This window comes from Pseudorca crassidens, chromosome 5, assembly GCF_039906515.1.
Source record: "Pseudorca crassidens isolate mPseCra1 chromosome 5, mPseCra1.hap1, whole genome shotgun sequence".
Lineage (NCBI taxonomy): Eukaryota > Metazoa > Chordata > Mammalia > Artiodactyla > Delphinidae > Pseudorca > Pseudorca crassidens.
This window is the reverse complement of record NC_090300.1, coordinates 88,332,961-88,359,322: the sequence shown is the minus strand read 5'-3', so window position 1 is coordinate 88,359,322 and position 26,362 is coordinate 88,332,961. Positions and strand designations below refer to the sequence as shown.

At 34.9% G+C, this 26,362-nt stretch overlaps 1 long non-coding RNA gene across 3 annotated transcripts in view; it reads left to right on the top strand.

Annotated features, from left to right (window-relative positions):
• LOC137225194 (uncharacterized) overlaps nucleotides 1-26,362 on the top strand; it is a 390,177-nt gene that overhangs the window by 2,915 nt on the left and 360,900 nt on the right. For all 3 annotated transcript variants that reach the window (XR_010943731.1, XR_010943730.1, XR_010943729.1), the window contains exon 2: nucleotides 3,965-4,075. This is a non-coding gene — a long non-coding RNA (uncharacterized lncRNA). The remainder of the gene's footprint in view (nucleotides 1-3,964; nucleotides 4,076-26,362) is intronic.

Here is a 26,362-nt window from a genome sequence, read left to right as displayed (position 1 = left end):
CATCTAACAGTGATAGTTTTTTGTCTCTTTTCAGTGTTTGTAATATATTTTTCTTATTTTGTTGGCCAGACTGACAGCAAAATGTTGAATAGTAGTTACAGTAGTGTGCATCTTTGTCTTATTTCTGCATTTTTGATGTTGCACCTTGAATTTTGTTTCTTGCTGGAAGTTCTGTTAAAGAAGTTGCTCTATCATCACAGCTTCCAAAGCACTGCATTTCAAAAATCATGAATGAATATTGAATTTTATCAAATACCTTTTCTAAATGTATAAAATAATAATAATTATTTTTATTTATTCTGTTAATGTATTGAAGTATAATGATAGATTTACCTAGATAAATTTTCTTAATTTTATTACTATTCAGTAAATAATATGTTTAACTTACTATTATTTTTATTTTGGAATTTGCAAACTTCTGACATTAGTATTCATAAGTGGCATGGACCTTGTTGAACCTTTCATCCAATTTTGAAATTTTATTAGACTAGCTTCTTCAAATTAGTTGGGAAAATTTTGTCTTTTACCGTACTTATGGTTTTTTTCCTATTTTTAAAAAGGATAGGTCTTTATTTTCTCAATTCTGTAGTTTTTGTTTATTGTATCTTTCTACCTCTTCCTTAGTCATTTTGGTAATTTAAATTTTCTTACAAAAATATTTATTCTAGATTTTCAAGTTTATTTTTTAAATTTACATAATGTTACTTTTATCACTTATATTTTTTAAAGTGTCCATAATTAGTGTCTATCCCAGCACCATATTTATTTCTTAGTGAACAGATTATTTTATTTGTTCATGTATTTATTTGTTTATATTATTGTGTTTGCAATTTACCTATTTAGTTTTTAAATTGTTTTAGCTACATACCTCTGAATCATCTTCCTGCATAAGGGGAATGTTATAATTTTACCTTATCTATTACCGTGTAATAAACTATTCCAAAACTTAGTAACCTAAAACAACCACTCATTTATTTGCTCCTGATTATGTGAATTAGCAATTTGGGCTCTACAGCTCTATGTTTGGGGCTTTGCTCCAGATCACACAAATGTCAAAAGTTCCACTTGTTTCCCCCTTATCCTATTAGAGTCACTCTATGGTAAGCCTTCTCAGTACATGCACAGACTCAATAGATACTCCTCAGGAAAAAGTAGTTGGAAAACGCAGCTTACCCAGGAGAAGCTCTTCTCTCTCTAGTATTTTAATTCATGAGTTCCTCTTTGCATCCACAAGTCTCTGATGTTTTTAAAAATATAGTTTTTGTGATTTATCTCATGTTTTTCCTAGTTCAAGTGGGAGTTACGGCCTGTTACTATCTTCTCCATCCTGTCTGGAGGCAGAAGTGAATTTTTAATTTCAGATATAGTATTTTTCAGTTGTAGAATTTCTGTTTGATTCCTTTCGATGAAGTTGTGTCTATGCTGAAATTTTCCATCTTTTCCTCTTATTCTAAACTTATTAAACATATTTATTGTAACATACTTGAGTAAAACTCCCAACCTGTGAGCTTGTATTTATTGTTGTTTTCCTTTCGTGTGACTCATTCATTCCTGTTTTTTAGCGAGGCTCATAATTTTTTACTGAATGCTGTATATTGTGATGAACAATTGTGGAGATTAAGCTGCTTCTGGGAGGCAGAGTGCAAACCCAAACAGATCACCTTGATCCTTGTAAAGGTTGGTGTTAGTGTTTATTCAGGCAGGTCTGTTTCAGGCAGATTTATTACCAGAGGCATAGCCTTTCTGGGGTCTCAAATAAAAGTCTGGGTGTTATAGTTTCTCCTAGAGTTTCTCCTTTACTTTAGCAATCTCTGAACTCCATCCTCTGTCTCCCAAGCAAGGAATTTCTGCTCAACCATAGCCTCATAGTTACTGTTTTGTTACTCTGTTGCATATCTAGCTTAAAAGTTCACAAATTACTCAAGGGGAAATCAAACACAGAGTTTTAGACTGGCTTCTCTGTCACTCCTTCCTCTGAAATTTTGTCACTCAAGCTTCAGTCACTTCGGCAGAGTCAGACCCTATCCTCTGTTGCCTCTTCCCAATGAGCCTGTAGCTTTTTACTCAGACTCTGTTCCCTCACTTTGTGAATTAGAAATGCCTCAGAGAAGGGGCCACGTTGCCTTTAGAGCTCTCCTCTTTGTGCTTCCCTTCTCTCAGAAATCATAGCCCCTTAAACCCTGTCTGTATCAGCTGTCTTCAAATAAATGTTTTAAATATTTATATTTTATTTGAGTTTTATCATTGTTTCTGACACAGGATTAATCTAATATGAGCACTCCATTTTAACTAGAATTCCTGTGAATTAATATAAATCACTTCACCAAGCTGAGTATACAAACCCAGGCCACAAGTCTTTTAATACTCAAATGTTCCTAACCATTGTCAAATAGAGAAAGTATGACTTTCATCTAAACTCAGAATATCCTAATGATAAGTCTGAGATTTTCAGAGTTGCTTACTAAGTCCAAGGGATCATTTTTACTCATTGCATCATGACCAGAATATGTGATTTATTCACTAGGGAGGGTTTTTATTGATGCTGTTGCTTCGATCCAGTGTTGCTTTGAAAATTGATGGGTCTCTGTTTATGGTAGATAGTGTTTTAGCGTCTGATACATATGTCACTACAGCTGGTTCCTCTCTGATTTCTATAGTGTGGAAACCCCTTTCCCTGTGTCAGTGTCACAAGCGTGGGATTCAAATCGTATAGTGATTTTATTGTAGGACTCTTTCAGAGAGAGAGAAAGGGAGTTTTCTCTTGGAAAGGTGGTGGCATCAGAAGGATTTCTTGCTTCAGCCATATGCTGAGCCATAACAAGCCCTTTCCTACAAACTTTGTGTCCTATTTCTCAAGTAAGAATGGAATTATTTCACTCATTGTCCTAAGGTCTGCTCCAGATTCTGTCACTGGTTAAATCACATTTTGGCTAAGGAAAAATTTATGATGATACCAAAGAGCAATCATTTAAATGAAATTTACCCAACAAGGTTCTCCCTTTCTGGGGCTCTGTGGTTCAGTGAATGCCTCAATTTTAACATGAGGACCACTTTTAGTGTTAAAGAATGTCCACAGATGTGGTTTATATTGGAAAGCTACTAGAGATGTATTAATTTCCTGGTGTGTTGTAACAAATTATCACAAACTTAGTGGCTTAAAACAACACAAATTTATTATCTTACAGGTTTGGACATCAAAAGATCAAAATCAATCTCAGTGGGTTAAAATCAAGGTGTTGCAGGACCATTTCTAGTTTCTGGAAGCCACTGCATTCCTTAGCTTGTGGCCCCATCCTCCATCTTCAGAGTCAGTAGCATAGCATTTTCTAATTGCTCTCTCCCTAATTCTGTCTAACATCTTCTTTTTCTAACTGTCATTCCTTGCCTCCCTCTTATGAGCATCCTTGTGATTACACTGAGCTACCTGGATAATCCAGAATAATCTCCGCATCTCAAGAGCCTTAATCACATCTACAAAGTCTCTTTTGCTATGTAACACATTCACAGGTTCTGAGGTTTAAAATATGGACACCTCTGGGGGCAGAGGGGACGATTATTCATCCTACCACAGAAAGCTTCTTGCCACTTTCATCACTGTACTCTCAAATAAGCCCAAGGAATATAGGGCTCTAATTTTTAAAATTGAATTTAATATTCTAAACATAATTCCCTAGGTCTTAACAACAGTCCTTAAGCAGATCTTTCTTTTATAGAATTCCATAACCCGAGGATTAAACTGGTGAATTTCTATAGCTCAAGAATTTCAGGACTGTTTCCTAATGTGTAGACCTTCAGAGGGTTAGGGTGGATTAGGTAGAGATGGCAAGTAGGGTTTCTACATTGCTAATTGTTTTTTAGAGAACAGGTTTAAAACCTGTTCTTTTAAAATATTTTGAAATTATGCAACAGGCATCAGTTTGGAAATAGCTCACTTTATCAGAGATCAATTACATATCTCTCACAGGGCAATGGAAAATGCAATGGCATCTAATCAAGAATCACAGCCAGGAAGCTAGAGTCAGAAGAAAGACCAAACTGCACCAAAGTTTCTTCTTCGTCTTCTTCCACAAATCCAGTAAGCCTATTCTCTAATAGAGAGTTATTTTACTTTTTGTCTATTTGTAATTGGCAGAAAGAAACAAAAAGACCTTTGGTGACCTGTTTTTTTCTTGAAGAATATGATTTTTACATTATGACAGAGGTCTCCAGCTTTGTGAACCCTTCCAAAAGTGGATTATGCCTCTAGGTACAGAAATACTAACCCTCATCACCTGCTAGAGAAAATATAAGAGAAATTTGAGAGATTGGTTTATTTTTTACAAATCATGCATCCCTAAACTATTTGTGCAGAAAATTAATATGCCGTGTATTAAATCTCCAGAGAAGATTTGTTTAAAACCTCTTTTAGAAACTCCAGTGTTTCTTCAGCATCTTAGAATTTTAATGTTTCCAGGTTTATGAAATGCACCTAAATGATATTCTAAATGCCAAGGACATTTTAAGTTTCAAAACAGGATGCCTTTCTGAGATTAAAATTTAAACAACTGTCCTCATAAAAATCATTGGAAAGGACAGAAGCCACAGAGGGAAATGACAATAAACTTTTAAGTTTGAAGACTGAACTGGTATTTTGAAAAAAAAAATGCCTATTTTCAGCGCCTTTTAAAGATATACAATAAATTTGGTTGTTCAAGAATATACAAGTATATTATGTTAACTTGATTTTCTTGGCCTATTTAGAGATCATAAACGCCAAAAAAATATAAGGCTTTTTTTCCCCAGTTTTTTAACAAGTCATCATGAAAAATGTTTTCCTTGCCTTGTAATCTTATCATTTCCTTCAAGCCTTCATAGGCTATACACTTTGCAAATAATGTTCAAAATTGTGAGACTGCAGTGCTGTCATTTTGAATGAAAATTTTTGTTTGGATCCATACACATCTGTCATTATGGCCAGTACTGATAAGCTCACTATGGGGCAGAAGGCTGGCTTTGGAACAGGAGATTTAAAAATGTTCAAGGGTTTGACTGAAAGGCTAGTACTGTTGAAAGCATATAAGAACTAAACACTTGGAATAGGTGGTTATATTTTCCGGAAATTGGGATGATTTAGATTTGTGGGACAAGCAAAAGAGTGGTTCCTTATAAACAAAAGGTCTAGGAGCATATAATCACAGCCCTTGCTAGCTCTTTTATTTCCTGTCACTCCTCAGGCATTTTAGTGCTTCCCATTATCAGCAGTGTAAGAGAAGTGGTACATATGTCTGAAGTAAATTTGAGTACCTTCCTAGAGGAGCAGAAGACCAAGGGAAAGGGAAGGAAAGCCATTTAGACCTATTGCCTGATTCTCATTTTGAACACCTTGATTTACTTTAATCTATACATACTGGATCAGTGCTTGCTTTCCTTGTTGTCAATATTACCTACACTTCAAATTTAGAGATAATATAAAATTTGAATTTGGTAGGAATGCAAAGCATAAACCTTGAAAATTATTGCATTATGCATTGTTATTTGCATTTATATATGATGATTTAAATATGATTTATATATGGCTTAAATATTGTAGGAAAAGTCTTTTTCTCATTCTCCCTGAAGGCTAATAGAAGTTTGAACTCTAAACATTCAGTTCTTTATGTACTGAACATATGTTTATTGTGAACTTCCTAATTTTGCTAAATATTGAACACATAAATACAAATTAGTCATGGTCCCTACTCATAACTAATCACACAGTCTACTAAAAGAAACATGTTAATTCTGTTACAATCTAATAAGGGCCATGGTGGAGGTACATTTTAATACCTAACATTTATTGAATACTATAAACCTAGGAACTGTATGTTCAGTTGATTTTTCTAATAGTTTTATGAGTTAAGTACAGTTATTATCTCCAGTAATACAGATGAAGAATTGAGGCTTAGCAAGGTTAAAAGCATAGTGAATTCAAGGAGTGTCAAATAGTTTACTATGATTGACATCTATGTTACAGTTGAGGTATCCTTTATTGTGGGATAGAATTGACTCTTGAGATTTTTCTTTTTTTGGTAGACTGGTTGAAATATCATCTAATACAGCTATCCTATTTTTCAATCTCTATGTTAACCATCAAACTTATGGCCTGCTTGTCTGATTCCCCCCAGTGCTCTGCCCAGTTGTCAGAGCCTAAGGGTGATGGGGGTGGAGAAAGTCTTGGAAAGAAGGGGCCAAAACCTCTCTAACAATAACAGATGCAGAAAAGGATAAAAAACAACACCCAAAGAGATATTTCCAAAACAGTAACTGCAGAGAAAAGAATGAAACCATAGGGATGTCAAACCTCTTGTGTCATATTGGAAGTTTTAGCCCTTAGCACTGGAGCCCACCAGTGCTCTTGGCCTTGATCCACATAATCTTTCTTTATTCATGATGGTGTTGGAAGGAGAGGAAGCCTTAAACCTCCTTTGGAAACTGGAGTATAAAATAGTTAATAATCCTCCAATGGGGGCATGTAGAATGGGCATCTAACCAGCTATTGAGAGGGTGATGAAATTATCTAAACCATTTTTGAACTTTTTTGGTAAATTTTAGTCAGTACTGTCCTTTAAAGTAGCAAATTGGTTCTTTTGCCTGAATAATAAATTAAGATTTTCTGACCAATGGTCATATTATATTCAACTAAGTTCTTAAAGATCATGATATTTGCATTATTTCTGTTTTGTTTCCAAATCTGGTTCTTATAATGGCCTTTTCAATGGAGGAATAATCCAGTCTTGGAGACACTAAATTGTGCAAAACAAACACTACTGAATTAGTCAGGACTCTACATTTGCAAGTAGAAGAAACCCAACTCAAATTATTTTAAATGATAAATTATACTATATTAGCTTCCATGTGAAGATAGTAGTACCTCATTGCTATTACCAGAAAACAGTCTCTCCTGTTCTTTCCTGGATTTTTTTCTTCACTTTGGCTTTATTCTCAGGTGGGCTATCTCTATGTAATGGCAAAGATGGTAATGAGAACTTCAGGCATACATGATCTTCAGCACAAACTGGTTTAAATAATAAATGTACTGGCCCACATAATAGAAGTCCAGATGTAGTACAGTTTTGGATGTGGTTTGATCAAACTCTCTGGGATTCTCTTAGCCCATCTTTGTGTATTAGCTGTAGTTATAGTGGTCCTAGGCCTTACAGATGCCACATCATCAGAGTTTTTCCCTAAATTATTGGACAGAAGTTCTGAATTTCATTCTGTGAGGACCAACTAAAGTCATCGCCCATTCTGGAACCAGTATCTGGAGCAAGAGATTTAGAAACTCTATTGATTGGCTTATATTAATCAGGATCCACTTCTGGAGTTGTATCAGTCTAACTCAAACACCTGTTACATAATGGGTGGCAGGTAAGATGGATACTGAAAAAGGTTAATAACCAAAACCACGGAATGCTTATTTCTGTAAAGTCCTGGGGGAGCGTTCCATTGACTGACACAAGCCTCAGGTTTATGTAGGCCCCACTGGATTAAAAGTAGAGAATGAGTGGGTCTCCATATGGCAGAGAGGAGTTTGGGGAGCTCTAGGTACTATACTAAAATATACTTTTGTACTATTTGTACTATACTTTTTAGATCACATCTCCAATTGCTCTATTTTATATTCTGCATGGAGATTAATCTTGTCTACTACCATGGACACACAGACTAGAAAAATTATATTTTAGATTTCTTGAACACTAACAGCTGAATTTTTATTTAGAGTATGAAAAGATTAGATAATATTTTCCAATGAGTGGAAAAAATTGAGATTTACAGCACTTCTTGCATAGAAGGAAGCAATATTTGTTTTTCTGGAAATGAAAGCTGCAAGAAAGTAAATCATGTTTTAGGAGAAATTGGTAGAAAAAGACAGTTTCTCCGTATCCTTTCATAAAACGTGAGAATTAGCATGGCTTTCAAAGAAATGCAGTGGTGGCTGATACAGGAACTTAATTCTAATGAAAGGACACACAATAGTCTTTGGTATTAGGAAGAATATTTATGCAATTTTTTCTTAATTAGAAAAATATAGTACAACTAATTTGATCCTGCATACATTTTAAAAAATAGATTATTGCCTTTCTTGTATCTTTATTGGTACCTTTAAAGTTAAAGTTGAAGCTTTAAAATTTTGTAAAAGTTTCAGATTCAAGTATAGACTTCCAAGGAAGGACCAAAGTTATGAGATGTAATTTAAGAATATTGCTAAGTAAAATACTTCCAAGGTACCCTGTCTTTGATTTATCTTTTCTATTAAAGATTAATACTTTGAAATGTCAAAACATCACAGACTTGAGAAAAACTTCAGCCTTGTAGAGTTACTCTGTATACTTATATATAATGAGCCTCTAGCGTGCTGTCAGAATGCAGTGTGGAGCTGAAGCCTGAGAGATAATATCCCACCTCCCCTGCTTCTATGCCCCAAGGTGGGTGTGGTTAGTGGTGAGGCATTCAAACAGCTGACAATATACATAGCTGATATTTTCTGGCCCACTTTCATTTGTCACTCTGCCTCTCCATAGTTATTTTTTCACCTTCAGGTATGATTTTTATTTGTGCAGAGAACTGAGAAATGAAAAGTTTTTCCAGCAGACATTCAGTGCTGTGAATACACAGCAGTGGTTTAAGAAAGTTGCTGGTTGATTCTTCATTTCTAGTGGTGGTAAATTAAATGCAGGAGAAAACAATAGATTAGATAAACTGTTCTTTCTGCTATCTGGAAGAAGTCGTATAGGACACCCCATATCTGAAAGAAAGAATTCAGCTGTCATTATTGAAAATAGCAAATATATTTGGGATATATTTGCATTATTGAAAATAACAAATATATTTGGGATAATTTAAAAATTAGTTTTAGAAAGAATATCGGGATTAGATGTCACTCCAATTTAATATGTTCTCCCTGAGGATGTCAGTGTGTGAACACTGTGCCAGCTCCTTGGGGAAGATACATAATACCTCTACCTTTAAAGAGCTGATGGTCTCAGTAACTAGAAAGGCACACATGCAGCTTGCAATGAAAGACGCAAGACAGCATATAATAAATGGATAGTGTTTTAGTCAGTTATTTTCATGTCCAGTCAAAAAAGACTCCCTGGGGGTTTTCATTAGAATTTATGTGATAAAAAGAGAGGTGACATCTCATGGAGCTCCAGGATAAAAATCCATGCCATGGCAATATAGGAAGGTGAAATGCTAGAAACTTTCTGGATTCGAGGCAGCTAGTAGGACCCCTGCACAAATGCTCTTCCATTAGTGTGATATGACTACTTGCTAGGTATATTTTTTTTCTCTGTCTTCCTCTCTGCTGTCCTCTCTTCTAGAGTTCAAATTCAAATTCCTGAGAGAGAATCTGTTCGACTTAACTAATTTTGCTGAGCTTTTCTTGCCCAGCAATGGCCAGTGGGTAGATAGACTGTTTGTTGGGGTTGGGGAGAGGAAGAGTGGTCTGTGATGAAGGACACTGCTCCCTTGGGGTACCTCTTCCACCAGGCTTTGTAAGTGTGTGGCAGGGGGTACCATAACCAACATGAAAACAGCAGTAAGCATATTGGTAATAATTGCTCTGGGAAATCAAAGAAGGGAGTACTTAATATGGAATTGTCAGCCTAGTGAAACTTCATGGCAAAGGGGGATTTGAACTGTGTCCTGAATGGTGAGCAAGAATCTAGTTGTAGAGACTAGGGAGGGAGGGATTCTAATATAAAAGTGTTGTACTACCTGAATAATAGCTACAAAACTCATAGTAACTGGGAGAAATTTTTAACATAACTTTAAAAAATTTGACTGTGAGCCCAAAAACACTTATAGCATTTAATTAGTCAGATTAAGGACTAATTTTCTAGCTGTGGAGGTGAAGCCAGGAGCTTTTTTTTTTTTTTTTTTTTAATCTCCCTACTAACTGAGTGGGTCTTTATGCAGAGATGTGATCTCAAAGTAGAGATAAGCATATGCTGACTATATTGCCATCCTAACATGAACTAAGAGGGGAATAAAAGGGAAAATCCCTAGCAAAGAGAAAGAGTTAGGAAGTACAGTTTCTTACAACTCCATGTGAATTATTTTAGCCAGTAGATTGGGGCAGAAGTGGAAGTATGTCAGTGGTCAGCCTAGGTCAAGAGGACTTGCTTTTTTTTTTAATCTTTGTGCACTTCTGCCATTACCACAGGAAGACTAGGCCTCGCCGGCTTGCTGGACCCAGGAAAAGAATGAGAGACATGCAGATCATAAGTGCCCCAGCTGGGTTACTCTAGTCAAATCACTGATGAATGAGCTAAGTAAATGCCACTGAGATTTAGAAGTTTTTTTTCACATAGTGAGAGCGGACACAGGCAGATTTCTTCAAAATATGTCTGTAGATGTGGTAGCTTTAACCAGAATGGGGTTGTGAGCATGACCGGCGCTCAAAGTGCCACAGACTTCCCTCCAGCAAAGAGGTGTTTCCTTTAAAACCCAAGACATAGAGACCGCAAACAAGTCAAAAGATTGATCAAACAAACTCCAATAAGGAAAAATGTATCTCCCTGTGTAACTACGTATACAAAAATCTTAATCCTTGGTGCTCTAGGCTCTGAGTATGGCTGGTAAATTCAATGTAATTGTTTTAAACCTGGCAGGGAAAGGAGTCCCAGCCATCTATTGGAAGGGCAAATCTATTAGTAGCTAAGACTTTCTCATACCTTTCCTTAATGTAAGCAACACTCATGGGGAGCTGTACAAAATGCAGGACAACATAGATATTTGACAGGCTCAGGAAGTGCACATGGAGTTTCAGGTATGACTTGGGCCAAAACCCAGTATCCAAGAGCTAGACTTCCTCTGAGGAAGGATCTTGGCTTTATGAGGTGGGAATGTCAGTGTAGCTGTTAGAGTATCCTAGAGATGGTTGAAACTACAAAGAAGCTTTTCATAGCCTTTACTCCTTATGGCTCAGGGCAAGAGTGACCACCATTAGTATGCGTGGGGCATTTGTAAGCATGACAGCCAATATTGCAATTTGCCTCCCACATGCTACTTAATAATTTTACCTTGATTTTATTTAAATAATACTTTCTTTTGGTACTCTGTGTAACATGTTTTCAAGGAAAAGGGGGAATACGTGTAAAGATTTGTAAAATGTAGAGTGAGATTTTCCCAGGCATAAGGTATGGCTCAAAACTAAAGAAGTGTGTAACGCTTAAAGGTATAAAGAACAGTGTACACCATTTTCTCTGTCTCTATATGTTTCTCCTGTGGTTGAAAAGACAAAATTCTTATATATATAAGAACAGTTATTGACTATGGGAAAATCTTAACTGGCCAAGGAGCTTTCTGGAAAGAGTCTTATTCTATGAAATCTTTTAGGATAATATTCAGCATAATAAAGATAAGGTTGTAACAACAGCATTTAATTTTTTCTCTTTCTAAATTGGTAAATATGTTAGAAATAGTAAACTGTGCTATAGTCTAGGACAAACTACTATTAATTCTTTAAAAGCCTTTTAATTTATGACTATGCTATGGCAATGTGGTCAAGTAAACGAAGACTAATATAGGTATGAGTCAGACAGTAAAACATTATTATTCTTAATGTATTATACTTTTATGACCATACATCTAATTTTATTTGAAAATGTTAAACTTATGATAACGCAGAAAGGACTTCTTCCTTATGGTGTTAATTCTGAAAATTTTAGGCTTTAAGAACCAATTTTGGCATTTATGAAATGGATAAGATTTCTTGGTTCTTTTTATATTGTTAATACATGTAGGATAATATACCACTACATAAGTGTCTCCAGACATATAAATAACAACAAATACTGCTATAATATCCACCTTGAAATGAGTTTTTAATTGGTTTGATGACTATAGTAGCAATTCCCAAAATATGCTAGCTCTGTTTACTTTTAATTTTATTCAGCATATGGGCATAGGAAATCATTAGCATTTTCCAATTCCAAGGATGAATGTGTTTAATTTTAAAATAACTCAGAACGGTTTCATGTTTTTCATCATGAAGTTCAAGCAAGAAATATAAATACAGAAACTTGGGTCTGCTGCTGTTTTTCTATATAAATTTGGTCAAGCTGTCAAGGATATGATTACAGAGAGCTTGTGGATGAACTATTTGGGCTTTCTTTAACCATCAACTCAACTGAACACATGGTGCAATATTATTTTCACCAATAAGCCAGTTATTGGAAAACATTCATACAGTGTAGACATGTTTTTAACCTCAATTTTGTCTGTCATCAATTCTGAATATTCTTTTCATACAGAGAAGAGGCTGTACTGATTGCTGCCATATCTGGTAGTGGAGTATCAGAAAATGACAGGAGTTTGGGTTTGAGTCTTAGTCCACACAGCCAGTTTGCAGTAAATATAACTTTCATCTCTTATTTCTCAACTGAATTTTATTTCAACTTTGAGACCTCATTCTCCTGAGTGTTGGAAACACAATCACTTTGGGATTATACCCCTGTTCTCCCACTGTTGAGTTCAAGATCCATGGAACTTGTAAAATGCCAAGTCATTGTGAGTGGGGGTAGAGGGAATGGTTATGGAGGTAGTGGGAATGGTTCTAAAATATGGTTATATATATATTTATATATATATATATATATAATGGAATATTATACATCCATTAAAAATGTTTATAGTTTTTATTAACAAAGGGGAAATTATTCTGATCACTGAGCTTAAGAAAGCATATTACAAAATTAAATGTGTAATATGACTTTATGTAAAAATGTGCATTAAAAATACAGGAATATGTCAAGATTAAAAGCAGTGTTTGCCTCTAAGTAGTGGCACCTGCTCATACTAATATCAGCAAATTTTCAGCCTGTGATCCTCTGCAGGATGTATTTTCTATAGAAACATCCTCAAATACAAAATACCACATCATTATAACAGATGGTGATAACTGATCCAGATAAGTCACTCTTACTTCCCACCATCCAACTGATGGGATCTTTGCCAAATGATCTCTCTAGGAAATCTTACAGTGCCCATGTTAAGAAAAAGTCTATTTTAGCTCTCTTTAAATGTTACAAAAACAAGGGAGCAGAAATGATGAAATATAGCCTTTAGTAGGGGTTTCTGAGTAAATTGTGTTTCTGAGACTAGCAACACCAGTGTTACCAGGAAACTTGTTAGAAATACAGATTCCTGAGCCCCTCTAGAGACCTGCCTAATCAGGAACTCTAGAGATGAGGCCTAACAATCTGTGCTTTAACGAGCCTTGTAGGTGATTCTGATGCTTGACTGTAAGAGCAGCTGGCCTGAAGACCAAATCTGCCCACTTATTGTATATAAAATGTTATTGGAACACAGCCTTGCTCACTGTCTACGGCTGCTTGAGGGCTACAATAGCAAGCTTGATTAGTTTCGACAGAGACCTTAAGGCCCACAAAGCCTAAAATATTTATCCTTTACAGAAAGTTTGCCAGCCCCTGATCTAGAGGATAAAAACCTCTTGAATTTTAGCTCATACATACTTTTTCTCCCTTGGAAGTACAAAGTCTATGTTAAGCATTTACCCCATGACATGTGTTTTATGACAAAATATCTGTGAACTTATAACTTTATGCTGATGTGGATTCTTTTAATGTAGAATATGCTGATGTGGATTCTATTAATGTAGAGACTTTTTGGGGAATGTGGAATGATCATTCTTGCCTACTATCATTAACTTCTGTTCTATAAATAAATATTAAATCAAAAAAATTCTTAAAAATGAAATCAGAAAGGCATATATTGCTGTGTTAAAGTGAGAAAATAAACCTAAAGGGTTCCACCTGCTGGTAGAAATTAAAAATGACTACAAATTAAAATGCATTTAAAAAATTATCTGGTAAGTCAAAAGTGATAGTTACTGAAGTTTAGATGGAAAGGACTATCATCTAGTTTATTTAAATGAACTGACATTGAATATAAAAATAAAATTATAATCCATTTTAATAGATTACACAAACATACAGGTAGCAAGTTTTTTTCTGACTATAAGCTTTGTGAAGGTATATTCCCATCACTAAAGTGCTATTATGCAAATATGTATAATTTTGTCATATGATTTAGAGTTGCATAAAGCACTCAATTGTAACAAAGTTTTGTATTTTTAATTTTAAAAACCATAAAGTTATGAAACTACAGAAACATATTTAGTAATAATTTTACTACTTAAATGGAAATTCTTCATTAAAGAATTTAGCATAAATATGTCATAATACATTTTATTTCTTAGAAAGATAAATGTGTCGGTCAGGACAGACTCTGCTATGCTGTGATAAAGGATGATGCCTAAATCTCAGTGGCTCACAACAACAAAGGTTGTTTTCTAGTTCACATCTGTTATGGCTTGCCTGCAGGTCTGTTCCACATGTGTCTTCATTTTGGGACCCAGGTTGTTGAAACAGCTTTATCTGGAACATAACTAGACATCTTGACACAGAGAAAGAGACTCGACCCATACACAGACGTTTTCCTTTTTTAAAATGTCTGTATTGAGGTATAATTTCCATGCCATAAGTCTACCAATTCTAAGTGTACAATTCAATGACTTTCAGCAAATTTATGGAATTGTGTAACTGATCACTGCAATCCAGCTTTAGAACATTTCATTTTCATCACCCCCAGAATATCTCCCATCCCCATGTGCAGCGAATTCCCATTCCTACTCCTGGCCCTAGACAAAAATTAATCTGCTTTCCGCCTAAAAATTTTCCCTTTATGGACATTCCATATAAATGGAAAGATATAATATGTAATCTTCTGTGTCTGACTTATTTCACTTGCCATGTTTTTGGGGTTCATCTATGTTGCAGCATGTATCAGTTTATTTCCTTTAATTACTAAATGATTTTCCATTGTGTGGATACATTGCATTTTTTTAATCCATTCACCAGTTGATGGAAATTTGTGTTGTTTCAGGTTTTTTACTATTACATGTAAAACTGCTGTGTACATCAACACACAGTATTTGTGTGGACATATGTTTTTATTTGTCTTGGTTAGATACCTGGGAGTAGGTTTGCTGGGTTGTATGATAAATCTATGTGTAACTTATTAAGAAACTGCCAGACTTTTACAGCGTGACTAGCCATTTTACATTCCTACCAGCAAGATATGAGAGTTCCACTTTCTCCATTTCTTTGCCAAAACTTATTATTATTTGTCTTTTTTATTATAGCCATTTCAGTGGGTATGGAGTGGTAGTTCATTGCAGTTTTAATTTAAATATTCTAGTTCAAAAGACTAATATGTTTAAGCATCTTTTCATGTGCTTATTAACCATATCTTTGGTGAAGTATCTATCCAAATCCTTCACCAGTTTTTTTAGTTGTCTTCTTTTTGAATTTCAAGAGCTCTTTATATATTCTGGATAAAATCTTTCTCAAATATATAATTGGAAGATATTTTCTCCCAGTCTCTGGCTTGTCTTTTCATTTTCTTAAAGTGTCTTTCGAAGCACAAAAAATTTTTAATTTTTACAAAATACAACTTATCAAATTTTTTTCTTTCATGAATTATGCTTTGGTGTCACATCCAAGAACTCTTTGCCTAACCTAAGGTCATGAAGATTCTCTATTATGTTTCCTTCTAGAAATTTTATGGTTTGTGGTTCTTGTATTTAGGTCTATAATTCATTTTAAGTCAGCTTTTGTGTTTAGTATGAGGAAATCTGCGTCATTCTTAATTTCTCCCCATTAAATTTATGACTAGTTTGCCAGTCTATTGTTGCCCTAAACTTAATTCACAACTTAAGGATACCTGTGATATTGTCCCTCCTGATTGTCACAAAGTTCACTATTGTTTTTGACAATGCCCTGGATGTGGGAATTTTCCACTGTGTCCAAATCAAGTAGACTCAAGTAGTCTACTTCCTAGTAAAGTTGATGATTTTCATGGTCTGCCTGCCCTGAGGAAGGTGTAGGAGTAGCCCCAGGCTAAAATGCCATAAATACCTACTGTTCTTACCCAAGGTTCAGTAGTTTTTCTTGAGTAGATGTTTCTTGATTAGCTATATGCCTTTGGTTGATTCTCATAGTTGGGATTTTTTTTTCAGGGTTTCTTTGTTGTTGTTGTTGTTGTTTTCTTTTTTGGGGAGAGGATTTGCCAGGCTCCTCACTCCACCATTCCAGAAGTCCCAAGCTCTCTGAAACAGTTTTCATAGCAGGATTTTAAAAGCTTTAAAACATAATAAAGTATGTTATTTCTATCTTGATTTCATGAGCCAAAGCAAGTCACATGTCATTCCTTTGTTCAACAAGATGGGGATAATCTTCCCATAGAGGAACACCACTGATATGATATAGTAGGCAACTTCTGATATAGTTCCCAACAGTCTCTGCCTTCTGATACTCACACTGTTGTATCACCCCTTCTCAGTGCGTGTGGCCTAGACTTAGTGACACCTAATAAATAGAATTCAACAAAAGTGATGGAGTATCACTTCCATAATTAAGTTATACAAGACTGTTATGTCCATCTTTTTAGCTCTTGCTGGCTTTTCCTCATTCTTTCTCTTGCCTTCTTGGGTTGCTCTCACTGAAAGCAAGCTGTCGTTTTGGAGAAGTTCATATGGCTAGGAACTGAAGGTGACCTCTGGTCAACAGTCAGAACAAAACTGAAGTCTTCTGGGTAAGTCCAATAGCCTACAAGGAACTGAATGCTGCCAGCAACCAAGGAGTGAGCTTGGAAGCCAATTCTCCCTCAGCTGAATCTTGAGATGACTGCAGCCCTGGCTGACGCCTTGTTTGCAGCCTTGTTTGAGACTGAAGCAGAGGACCCAGTTAAGCCATGTCCACATTCCTAATCCACAAAAACTGTGAGATAATAAATGCTCACCAGCCACTAAGTTGTGTGGGTAATTTCTTATGCAGCAATAGATAACTAATACAGATAGTAACTAAAATATATGGTGAAGAGTCAAGTAATCTACCACAATATAGATATGGAAGTGGACAGGCTGCTCTTTGCCATATACAAGATCAGTACTTCTAAACAAATCAAATTTTATTCAGAGTGGTTTTCCATGGGACTTATAACCTGGCATTTGCCCTGAGTTTCTGTTCTTATTTTATAAAATCATAAAATATTGGGGTCACAATTTCAGTAGCTCCAGAAACTAATTATAGAAATACTACTAAGCCACAACAAAGTAGGTATATTTTTGTAAAATGAGTTTGAGAACATAAGATTTCCTTGGGCATTGTTTATGGAGCGCTCTAATTTCTCATTGATTATTTAGTAACTGGTAAATGTTTTGGTGGCTGTCTACTCTTTATAATTTAAAATAGTATAGAAATGCTAAAATCAACCCTCACTTATATAAAAAATTCTCAGTAATATAAGGGGAGATTCTTCCCAAGAGTAGAGTATGGAAAGGGAGACCAAAAAAAGTAACTTGATAGTGGAGAAACCTGACTAACGTGACCTCTAGCCCGGTGAGCAAGGTTAACATCAATAGGAATGAGTCATATTGATAGTGTATATCCTTGATAAGATGTCATGAGAATGCCACTTTTGCTCTGTGGTATTCCTCCCCAAAACACATTACCCCAATCCAATGATGAGAAAAACATTAAACAAAGCTTAGTGGAGGGACATTCTACAAAATACCTGACCAAAAATTCTCAAAATTTTCAAAGTCATCAAAACCAAGGAAAGTTTGAGAAACCATCATAACCAATACTGAATACAATGTGGTATCCTGAAATAGAAAAAAAGAAAAGTAAAAATGAAAGAAATCTGAATAAAGTATGGGCTTTAGTTAATGATAATGTATTAGTATCAGTTCATTAATTGTGACAAATGTACCTCACTAATGGAAGATGTTAATAATAAAGGAAACTGGTTGTGGGATAAAGGGGAACTGTATTATCTTTGCAATAAAATTCTTTAAATATAAAATTTCTCTAAAATAGTTTATTATAAGATACAAGGGGAGAAATATCTCTTAATAGCAACAAAATTATTAAATTTCTAGAAATTAAGAAAAATATGCAGGATCTATATGAAGAAAACAATTTTTCTAAATAAGCAAAGTGATCAAAAGTAGATTTGAGGGCTTCCCTGGTGGCGCAGTGGTTGAGAGTCCGCCTGCCAATGCAGGAGACACGGGTTCGTGCCCTGGTCCGGGAAGATCCCACATGCCGCAGAGCGGCTGGGCCCATGAGCCATGGCCGCTGAGCCTGCACGTCCGGAGCCTGTGCTCCGCAACGGGAGAGACCACAACAGTGAGAGGCCCGCGTACTGCAAAAAAAAAAAAAAAAATTCCCCAGTTTTGTGTTGGGGAGACACTGCTTTGGGAAAGATCCCTGATGTTCGTCTTACTTGATGCAGGTAATAAATCCTTCCTTCTCCCAATCTTTGTCTTGGTTGTGTCTTTTGGCTTGATATTCACCAGGAGGCAAACCCAGTTTGGGGGTAACAAAACTACATTTTAAAAACAAAATAAATGTGACGATGTATCCAATCACATATTAAAACATAAAGTTATACTCATTAAAATACTGTAGCACTGGCAAAATAATACAGTATTTTGTATATATAGTATATATAGTATTTATCATATATAGTATTTATCAATTTCATATAGGACTGAGAGTACAGTGCTGAGGAAGTCATATTATCGCTGCCCTCATGGAGCTTACAGTCTGTTGGGTTGCACCCCACAAGCCTGCAAGCCCTGTAGTTGCTCAGCCTCAAGAGTGAAGAAAGAACCCAGAGACATCAATGATTTAATGGATGGGGGAATCTTATACATCTGAAGCAAGTTCCTGGAGTGACACTCCATGTGGGGCAGATGTATAGATAGGAATAGGAAGGTGGGGATGGAGAAGGAGGTTACCAGTTATAGAGGAAATTGATGTCAGGGAAACCAGCAGAGGGGCACATCCCTGTGATAAACTGTCATAGTGGAGATGGTTCTGATGTAAAGATTAGAACAATCACTAGCTAGGGCTGGGGGCAAGCATGTAGACATTTACTGATTAGGCACGATGATTAAGAGGGAAGGTCAGTCAGGTAAGTAGGGTGTAGGTGAGGCAGGGCCTGGTAGAGTAGGGGATGTACAGAGAGCAAGAGAACAGCCATGTTGGGTGGCCTGATCATACACAGTGTTAGAGAAGTTAGCTATTGTTTACAATTACAATACAAATGTACTTAGTGAATCATTGAGTATATACTAGAGGAAACTGTACTTTAGTAAAGACTGAAAGAATTTTAGTTAGCTTGGGGTAGGAGGGAAAACAGTTAAAAGATCACAATAGGCAAGGTAAACAGTCCATGTAAAGGCTGGACTTCACAACTTCAGAAAGATGTCCAGTATGACTAGACATGGAAACCAAAGGGAAGAGTCATGAGATCAGTGGCTAGAGAGTTAGGCAAGTGCCACATTGCATAGTCTTGTTGAGAGTTTTAGTTTACCCTAAGGACGTGGGAAATCATTGGGGATTTTTAAACTGAAGAAAGATCCAGTCAGATAACACATGTAAAATATTACTTTGATTTCCTTGAGAAAAATGAATTAGAATTGAACCAGGAGGTATACTAGGAGATAAGAAGCTGTTGCAATAGATGACATTATGAAGATTTAACAGTAAAAGGAAGAATAGAAAGATGATGAAGGCTTGAGTTATGGCAGTAACAGTGAGGTTGAAATGTACAAATAAGAAATTTATTATTGTTATTTAGGAAATTTATTGGCCAGCTTTTCAGTAGGAAAAAGACTTTCTAAACATAGTAGTAATAAAAACACCAAATAATTGACTTGATTGTGTTAAAAATTATTTGTACCTAAAAAATTTCAGGCATGTGATAAACAGTCAAGAGAAAGGAGTTAATATTTGTAATAAAATAAGAAAAAGATGAATATTCTAATGAAGAATAGGCAAAGAACATTAATAGACATTTTGTAAAATGAGATTTACAAGTGGTTGAGAAACAAAAATATTACAACTCAGCAATAATAATTTCTATAATAGTCAATAATAACTGCAGATTTTAAAATAATAGAGTGCTAATTTTAATTTCTGGAAGAGGTAGATGAAAATCAGTGATAATATCCAGTATTGGTGAGGATGCGGAAAAAAAAGTTATCTCACAATTCTAATGAAAGTTTAAATCAGAATTCTTTTTATACAGGACATTTTAGCCATATATATGTATAAAGAATTTTTAACATAAAATAATTCCAGAATTTAACCTAAGGAATTAATCTGTGACATGAAGAAGTATTTATGTAATACAATATTTTCACTATAACACTACTTATAATGGTGAAAACAATTTTTAGCAAGATAAATGCCCAACATTAGGAAACTTTAAATAATGGCAAGTGAGAAATTACTTGGAGTCATTGAAAATGATATTTTTGGAAAAATTTAATGACATTGAAAAACTCTTATGACCTAATTTTAAAAGAATAAAATTTTAACACAATATTTATATGGTAATATCCCAAATAAATAATGATATATTTTTAAACAATTATTTCACACAAAATTAATACATATTCATTATAGAAATTTTGAAAATGCAGAAAATTCTAAAAACAAACAGAAAAATTAGGTCATTTATATTTTCAGCACCCATGAGTAAATACTATTGATGTTTTGGGTGACAATTTTGAATTTTCTTCTTAAATTTTCTGGGTATATTTATGAAGTTCCAAGACTCAATTTTTGTTTGTTTGTTTTCCATCAGTAAAATAGGCTTACCTTACAGATTTGATGTGAGAATTAATGATTGTAATATTTAAAACTCTTTTGGTTGCAAGTGACGGAAACCTACTACAAACTCGATGAAGCAAAATATTTATTGACTCATGTAACTAGAAAAAAAAATGGAATAATAGAGTCTAACTTTAGACACCGCTAGATCCAAATTGGGATACATTTTCAGCAATTTTCTCTACTTTGTTTTCCACAGTGCAGATTTCATTCTCATGCACCTCTCACCAAGTTGGACCTAGGGATTCCAGGTTTACAGTTTATAAGCCTGGTGCCTCTTTCCCAATAGTTATAACAGAAGTTCAGAGATGAAGTCTAATTGATGTAGCAAGTTCCCATACCCCATGCCTGAATCAATTTTGTAGCCCGAGGGGATATACTTTGTTGAGATACAAAGGGGTCAGCTCCAGCTGAATCACAGCAACTGAGAGTTGAAAAGGAAGGTATACCAAATCAAAATTAGTGCTGTAATCAGAATAAGGAGGAATGCATAGTGGGTTTACAAAAACAATAGAGATCCACTACAAAGATAATGTGCCTAGTTCCTTGCCCGACATACACCAGGGTTCCTCAAAGTGACACTTAATATTTGTAGTATTTTTAGATTCAGCAACTACTGCAGTTAATTTCTGTGAAGGCTATAAAACTACAGCCCTTGAAACAGGTTTTGAGAAGTCATTTTTTAATGCTTTCTTGCCTATAGTAATTCTCTAATCCCATTGTAGTTCTTTCATTCTTTTATGCATTCATCTGACAATGATCAAGTATCCATATGCCATAACTATTGTTATAAGGCTAGGGAAGATTAAAATCTGTTTTTAGAACTTACTGTTTTGTAAGGGTGATATGTGCACATATTACTTGTTAGAAATCGTTAACAATTCCAAAAGAGATTCAGAGAACATACTTTGGGCATTAGAGACTGCTTCCTGCTTGGGGCTAAATCAGGAAAAGCTTTAAGAACTAGTTTATATCCTAAAGAATGCAAGAAATTGGACAAGTGGAAGTGAGAGATTAAACACTCCTGTGTTCAAGTGAACACCTTGAGCAAAAACATAGAAGCTGGAATGTGTAGAGTGCACTGAATGTTGAGAGCAGTTCAGTTTGCTAGAGTATGAAGATGACTTGTGGGAGATTATAAAATGATAGGTTAGCTTTTGTGATAGTGAAGACCACCCCATGAGAACACACCTCTGGCTGGATTGCTCAGTCCTTCTTTGGAGAAGTTAAAGGAAACATAAGAAGTACTTGAAGCCGAGTTCTAACTCCTTCTTCTGGCTGCCATAAAACTGAGTGATTATCAGTCCAAGGGGCTTCAGTTTACTTCACGAATGTGTGGCATTGCTTTCAGATGATTAATCTGACAACAGCAGCAAAATGAGAGATCGAAAACTGAAAAAATGGTAAGGAAGCCAATATTAAGTTGATGATGATTGGTGGTTGAACTGGAAAACTGTTGGTGAGAATAAAAAGGAAGTGTTGTGTGTTACAGATATTGAGGAGGTAAAATCAGTAAGATTTTGTAATTGGACCTATAGATACGGGAGCTGGAAGGATTCTTAAAAGGTCATTAGAAGGGTGATGTCTTAGTCCATTAGAGTTGCTATAACAAAATAACATACATTGTGTAGCTTATAAAGAAACAGAAATTTATCTCTCACATCTGAAGGCTGGGAAGTTCAGGATCAAGGAGGCAGCAGATTCAGTGTCTGTTGAGTCTTCTTCCTGTTTCATACACCGCCATCTTCTTACTGTAAGCTAACATGAAGGAAGGGGGCAAGGGAGCTCTCTGAGGTCTCTTTTTTAAAGGCGCTAGTCCCATTCTTGAGAGCTCTGCCCTTATGACTTAATCACCTCTGAGAGGTCCACTTCCAAATACCATCACATTGGGGATTAGGTTTCAACATGCAGATTTGGGGGAGACACAAACGTTCAATCTAAGGCCGATGATATTGCCATCTTTGGAAATAGGGAAATTAGGCTTGTTGTGAGGGAAGTGGATGAATACTATTTTAGACATTTTGAGTTTGATGGACTAATGGGGGAACACCAAGTGGACATCTCCATCATGCAGTTGGCAATTTAGGGTTTGAGCTGTGAGACAAGTGGGTCCAGAAATAAAGGTACTCTCTCTTCTCAACCAACCATGACCACTTAGTAGAATCAGTAGAAATCCTGCAAGTGGTTGGAGTTAGCAAAGAAGCCAGCAAGGAAGAACAAGCTGATACCAGACACTATGACATTAACCACACTTAAGGTCTAGTAGGGAAAGAGGAGCAGAAATGAAAGGAGATCATGACACTTAGGCAAGTCAAGTAGGGGAAATTGACCTCTATATAGAACATTTAAAATCTGGGCCTAGTTAGATCAAAGAATTAAGAAAGAAAAATGGAAAAACAAATAGGGTTTTATGTATTTTAAGACAATAAAACAGTGACTATAAGATAAAAACAGTGGACAGCAGGTGTTCTAAAAATTGTTATTAAAGAATTGCACCAACAAATAAACTTTTATATTTTCCTACAATTCCCAGTTTTTCTCCTTTATCATACAAGTTACTTTCTTAAGATTAGCCAATAATATATACTATAAATCTTTTTCCTAAAAGAACGAGAGTATGGTATATTTTTAAAGTATATTTTATAATGCCAGGAGGCGAATGTGATTAAGAACATCCTTATCTAGCTAACATATCTCATCTGTAAAATGGGGATAATAAGACTTGTCATTAGCTGCTCTCAGAGAATTGTCATATGAGTTAATTGAAAAGAACTATGCAGCATTGTATCAATGTAAAAGCTACAGTAATGTGCAACATAATTAATATTTAGGGATGTTTTTGATCTTATGCTGGTAAAATTGTCATTACTTTAAATAAGCCATAAATATCTATTTTTTGCTCTATGTTCAGTAAATAAATGTTCTCATCTTTCTTGCACTTATAAATTTACCGTAATTTTGCCTTCTGTGAGATGCATGCATTTATCTTATTTTTGCCCACTTCTGCTCTGGCAAATACATGCCAACTAAAATGTTAGTATCAGCAAACAAACATTTTTGTTGGGTGCGTCCACACTGTCCAAATGTTTGTTTTTAGCCAGAACTATTTGTTTCAAAAGCTTTCATGAAACATACATGTGTTTTTGAACCATCCCAACAGTTCAGATATTTCTGTCTACATTTCCTTAGATCACCTTCTATTCAGCACTTTTTATGAATTCTCCTGCTGGCCAGAATTTTTTCTGAGGCTTCAGTAGTTGCCTAGTAGGAATGCTTATAAAAACATTTGTGGATAGCCCAAACATTTTCAATAACATTTGCTTGGAAAAATTTTACTGGCAGTCAAGACACATTATTTAAACATATTTCAAAATATTTATGCATCCCTGCAATACTTTGGCAGTGTCTGTATATCAAGGCTGAATTGATGGTTTTCTAGCTAAGTCTCTTTGTTTGTTTGTTTTTGATCATTGATAATGGTTGATTGATGAGTGTTTGATAGAATTTCCACGCAGTTGATTTGATTACCTTGATAGTAAGGTGGCTATAAAAACCAGTGAGTTTTGAACTTTCTTTCTTCTCAGAGAATGGAACTTAATAAACAAATTAGATTGACTTTACCATAATCTCTTCAGAATGCTTGATTCTCAGTTGCTATTTTAGCTTTTTCCTTCATCTCCTTCCCAACAGTAATTCAGAAAATGTTAAATTTGTTAGGATCATTTTAGCATTAGTATCTAGTAAAAGAAGCAGCTTTAGTGAGACCTGTGGTTCTTATATAGGATTTCATCATTTTTAAGTTATTTTTCATATTCCATGACTGTGTCTAAATGAAGAAAGAAAATGGATAAATTATTTGTACATTTATGTGGAATAGATAAAATAATTTGTTTTATTTTGTGTATGTTTTATTAGTAGGGTTCATTTTTTTATTTTTCCAAAATAAAGAGGGAAACCTAAGCCTGTGATTATATGTGGTCCTTGATTTTAGATGATGTGATCTACAGAAGAAAGAATAAAAAATAGTACCTTAACTCTGGCTTATCAGAGATGATAAGGCCACATAAATTAAAAAGGCTTTAGTAGGCACATCTTTAAAGACCATATTAAAGAGTTTTAGTTCATGAAGTCCTCCTCTCTGATTTTGCCTTCCCCGTATTGCTAAGTTGGCTTTCTGCATGTCGTTTCTTGCATCTCTCCTTTCTGTATTTTTGTGTGTAGGTGTTTTTTCTCCATGTGTTTGTGCTGTATTTTTTCATGTGACTTTCTCTCTATATACCACTATGTGTACTCATCTGATTATGTGTCATTTTCTATGCCTATATATGTATGCCCAGTCTATTTTTTCTTTGGGTGTCTCTATTGTGATCTTTGTCTCTGCCTTTATTAGTGTGTGTCTCCATGTGTCTTTGTGTCTGCATGTCTGTCTGTCTAGATGTATATCAGGTCTGTGTTCTCTGTTTCTATGTCCAGTTCGATGTATTCCTCTACTATATGACTTTGTCCTCTTTCTCATTGTCTTTCTGTGTTTCATGTTATGTATGGCTTTCTCAATTTTTATCTGATTTCAGTTTTCTATGTGTGTCTTCCTTCTTCTGTGATTATAAACACTGGTGTTTTGCTGTGGTGCTATATTTATCAATTAGAATTTAAAATTTCCTGATCCATTCTCTTAGAAAAATGTGTTAAAGATTATGAACAAGCAATTCATAAAAGCAATACAAGTGGGCTAATCAATTTATAAAATAGATATATTCTCACTAGTAATTAAATACTAGTAATAATTAAAATAATGAGATTATATTTATTGACTATCAGATTGACAAAGATATCCATTGGGGGAAAATAATAATAACTTATAATAGTATTGAATCAACATTTTAAGAGGACAACATATATTAAAGTTTTAAATATACATAAGTTTTGATTCTGCAATTCCACTTCAGGTATTTGTCTGTCAAAAATAACCAGATATTTGTACAGCTGTTTGTTTCAGAATTGCCTTTAGTAGTATAAAATTGAAAGTAATGTCCATTAGTAGAGAATTGGTTAAATGAATTATGATACAGCAAATATAACAGAATATTAGATTTCTATTGTTATAGAAAAATTCTGTTATTTATTGATAACCAGAAAATAATCAAATTCAAGAAAGTATGTAAAAATGTACATATTGTATATGCCATTTATTCATTCAAACAATCTGTATATTTTGTGTCCCTTCTAAGTGCTAAGCCCTATAGAAGCACTGTAGAGATATCCATATTGTTTCATATGAAGCATTAGATAATGAGAGAACTTCTACCTTCTCTTTATTGTGGATTTAACAATCATATATTACAAAAAATAACAAAAAGCATCAAGAATTATCTTAAATTTTAAAACGTGAATATTTTTCTATTTAAAAATATTAAATTGATCTCTCCTTTTGTGGTTTCTTTTTCCTTTTTTTTTTTTTCCTCCTTCCCCCACACTGTGGATCAGTGACCCTCTGTAAAAAGTGATTCGTAATCGTAGCCAAGGCAATATTCTTAGGTGTTCTGGAAATGCTGTGCCTTAGCATATATTGTATTAATGAGTTGTCAAGAAGAAATATTTGTTTAAAGCCTTTGGAAAGAGAGAAAAAA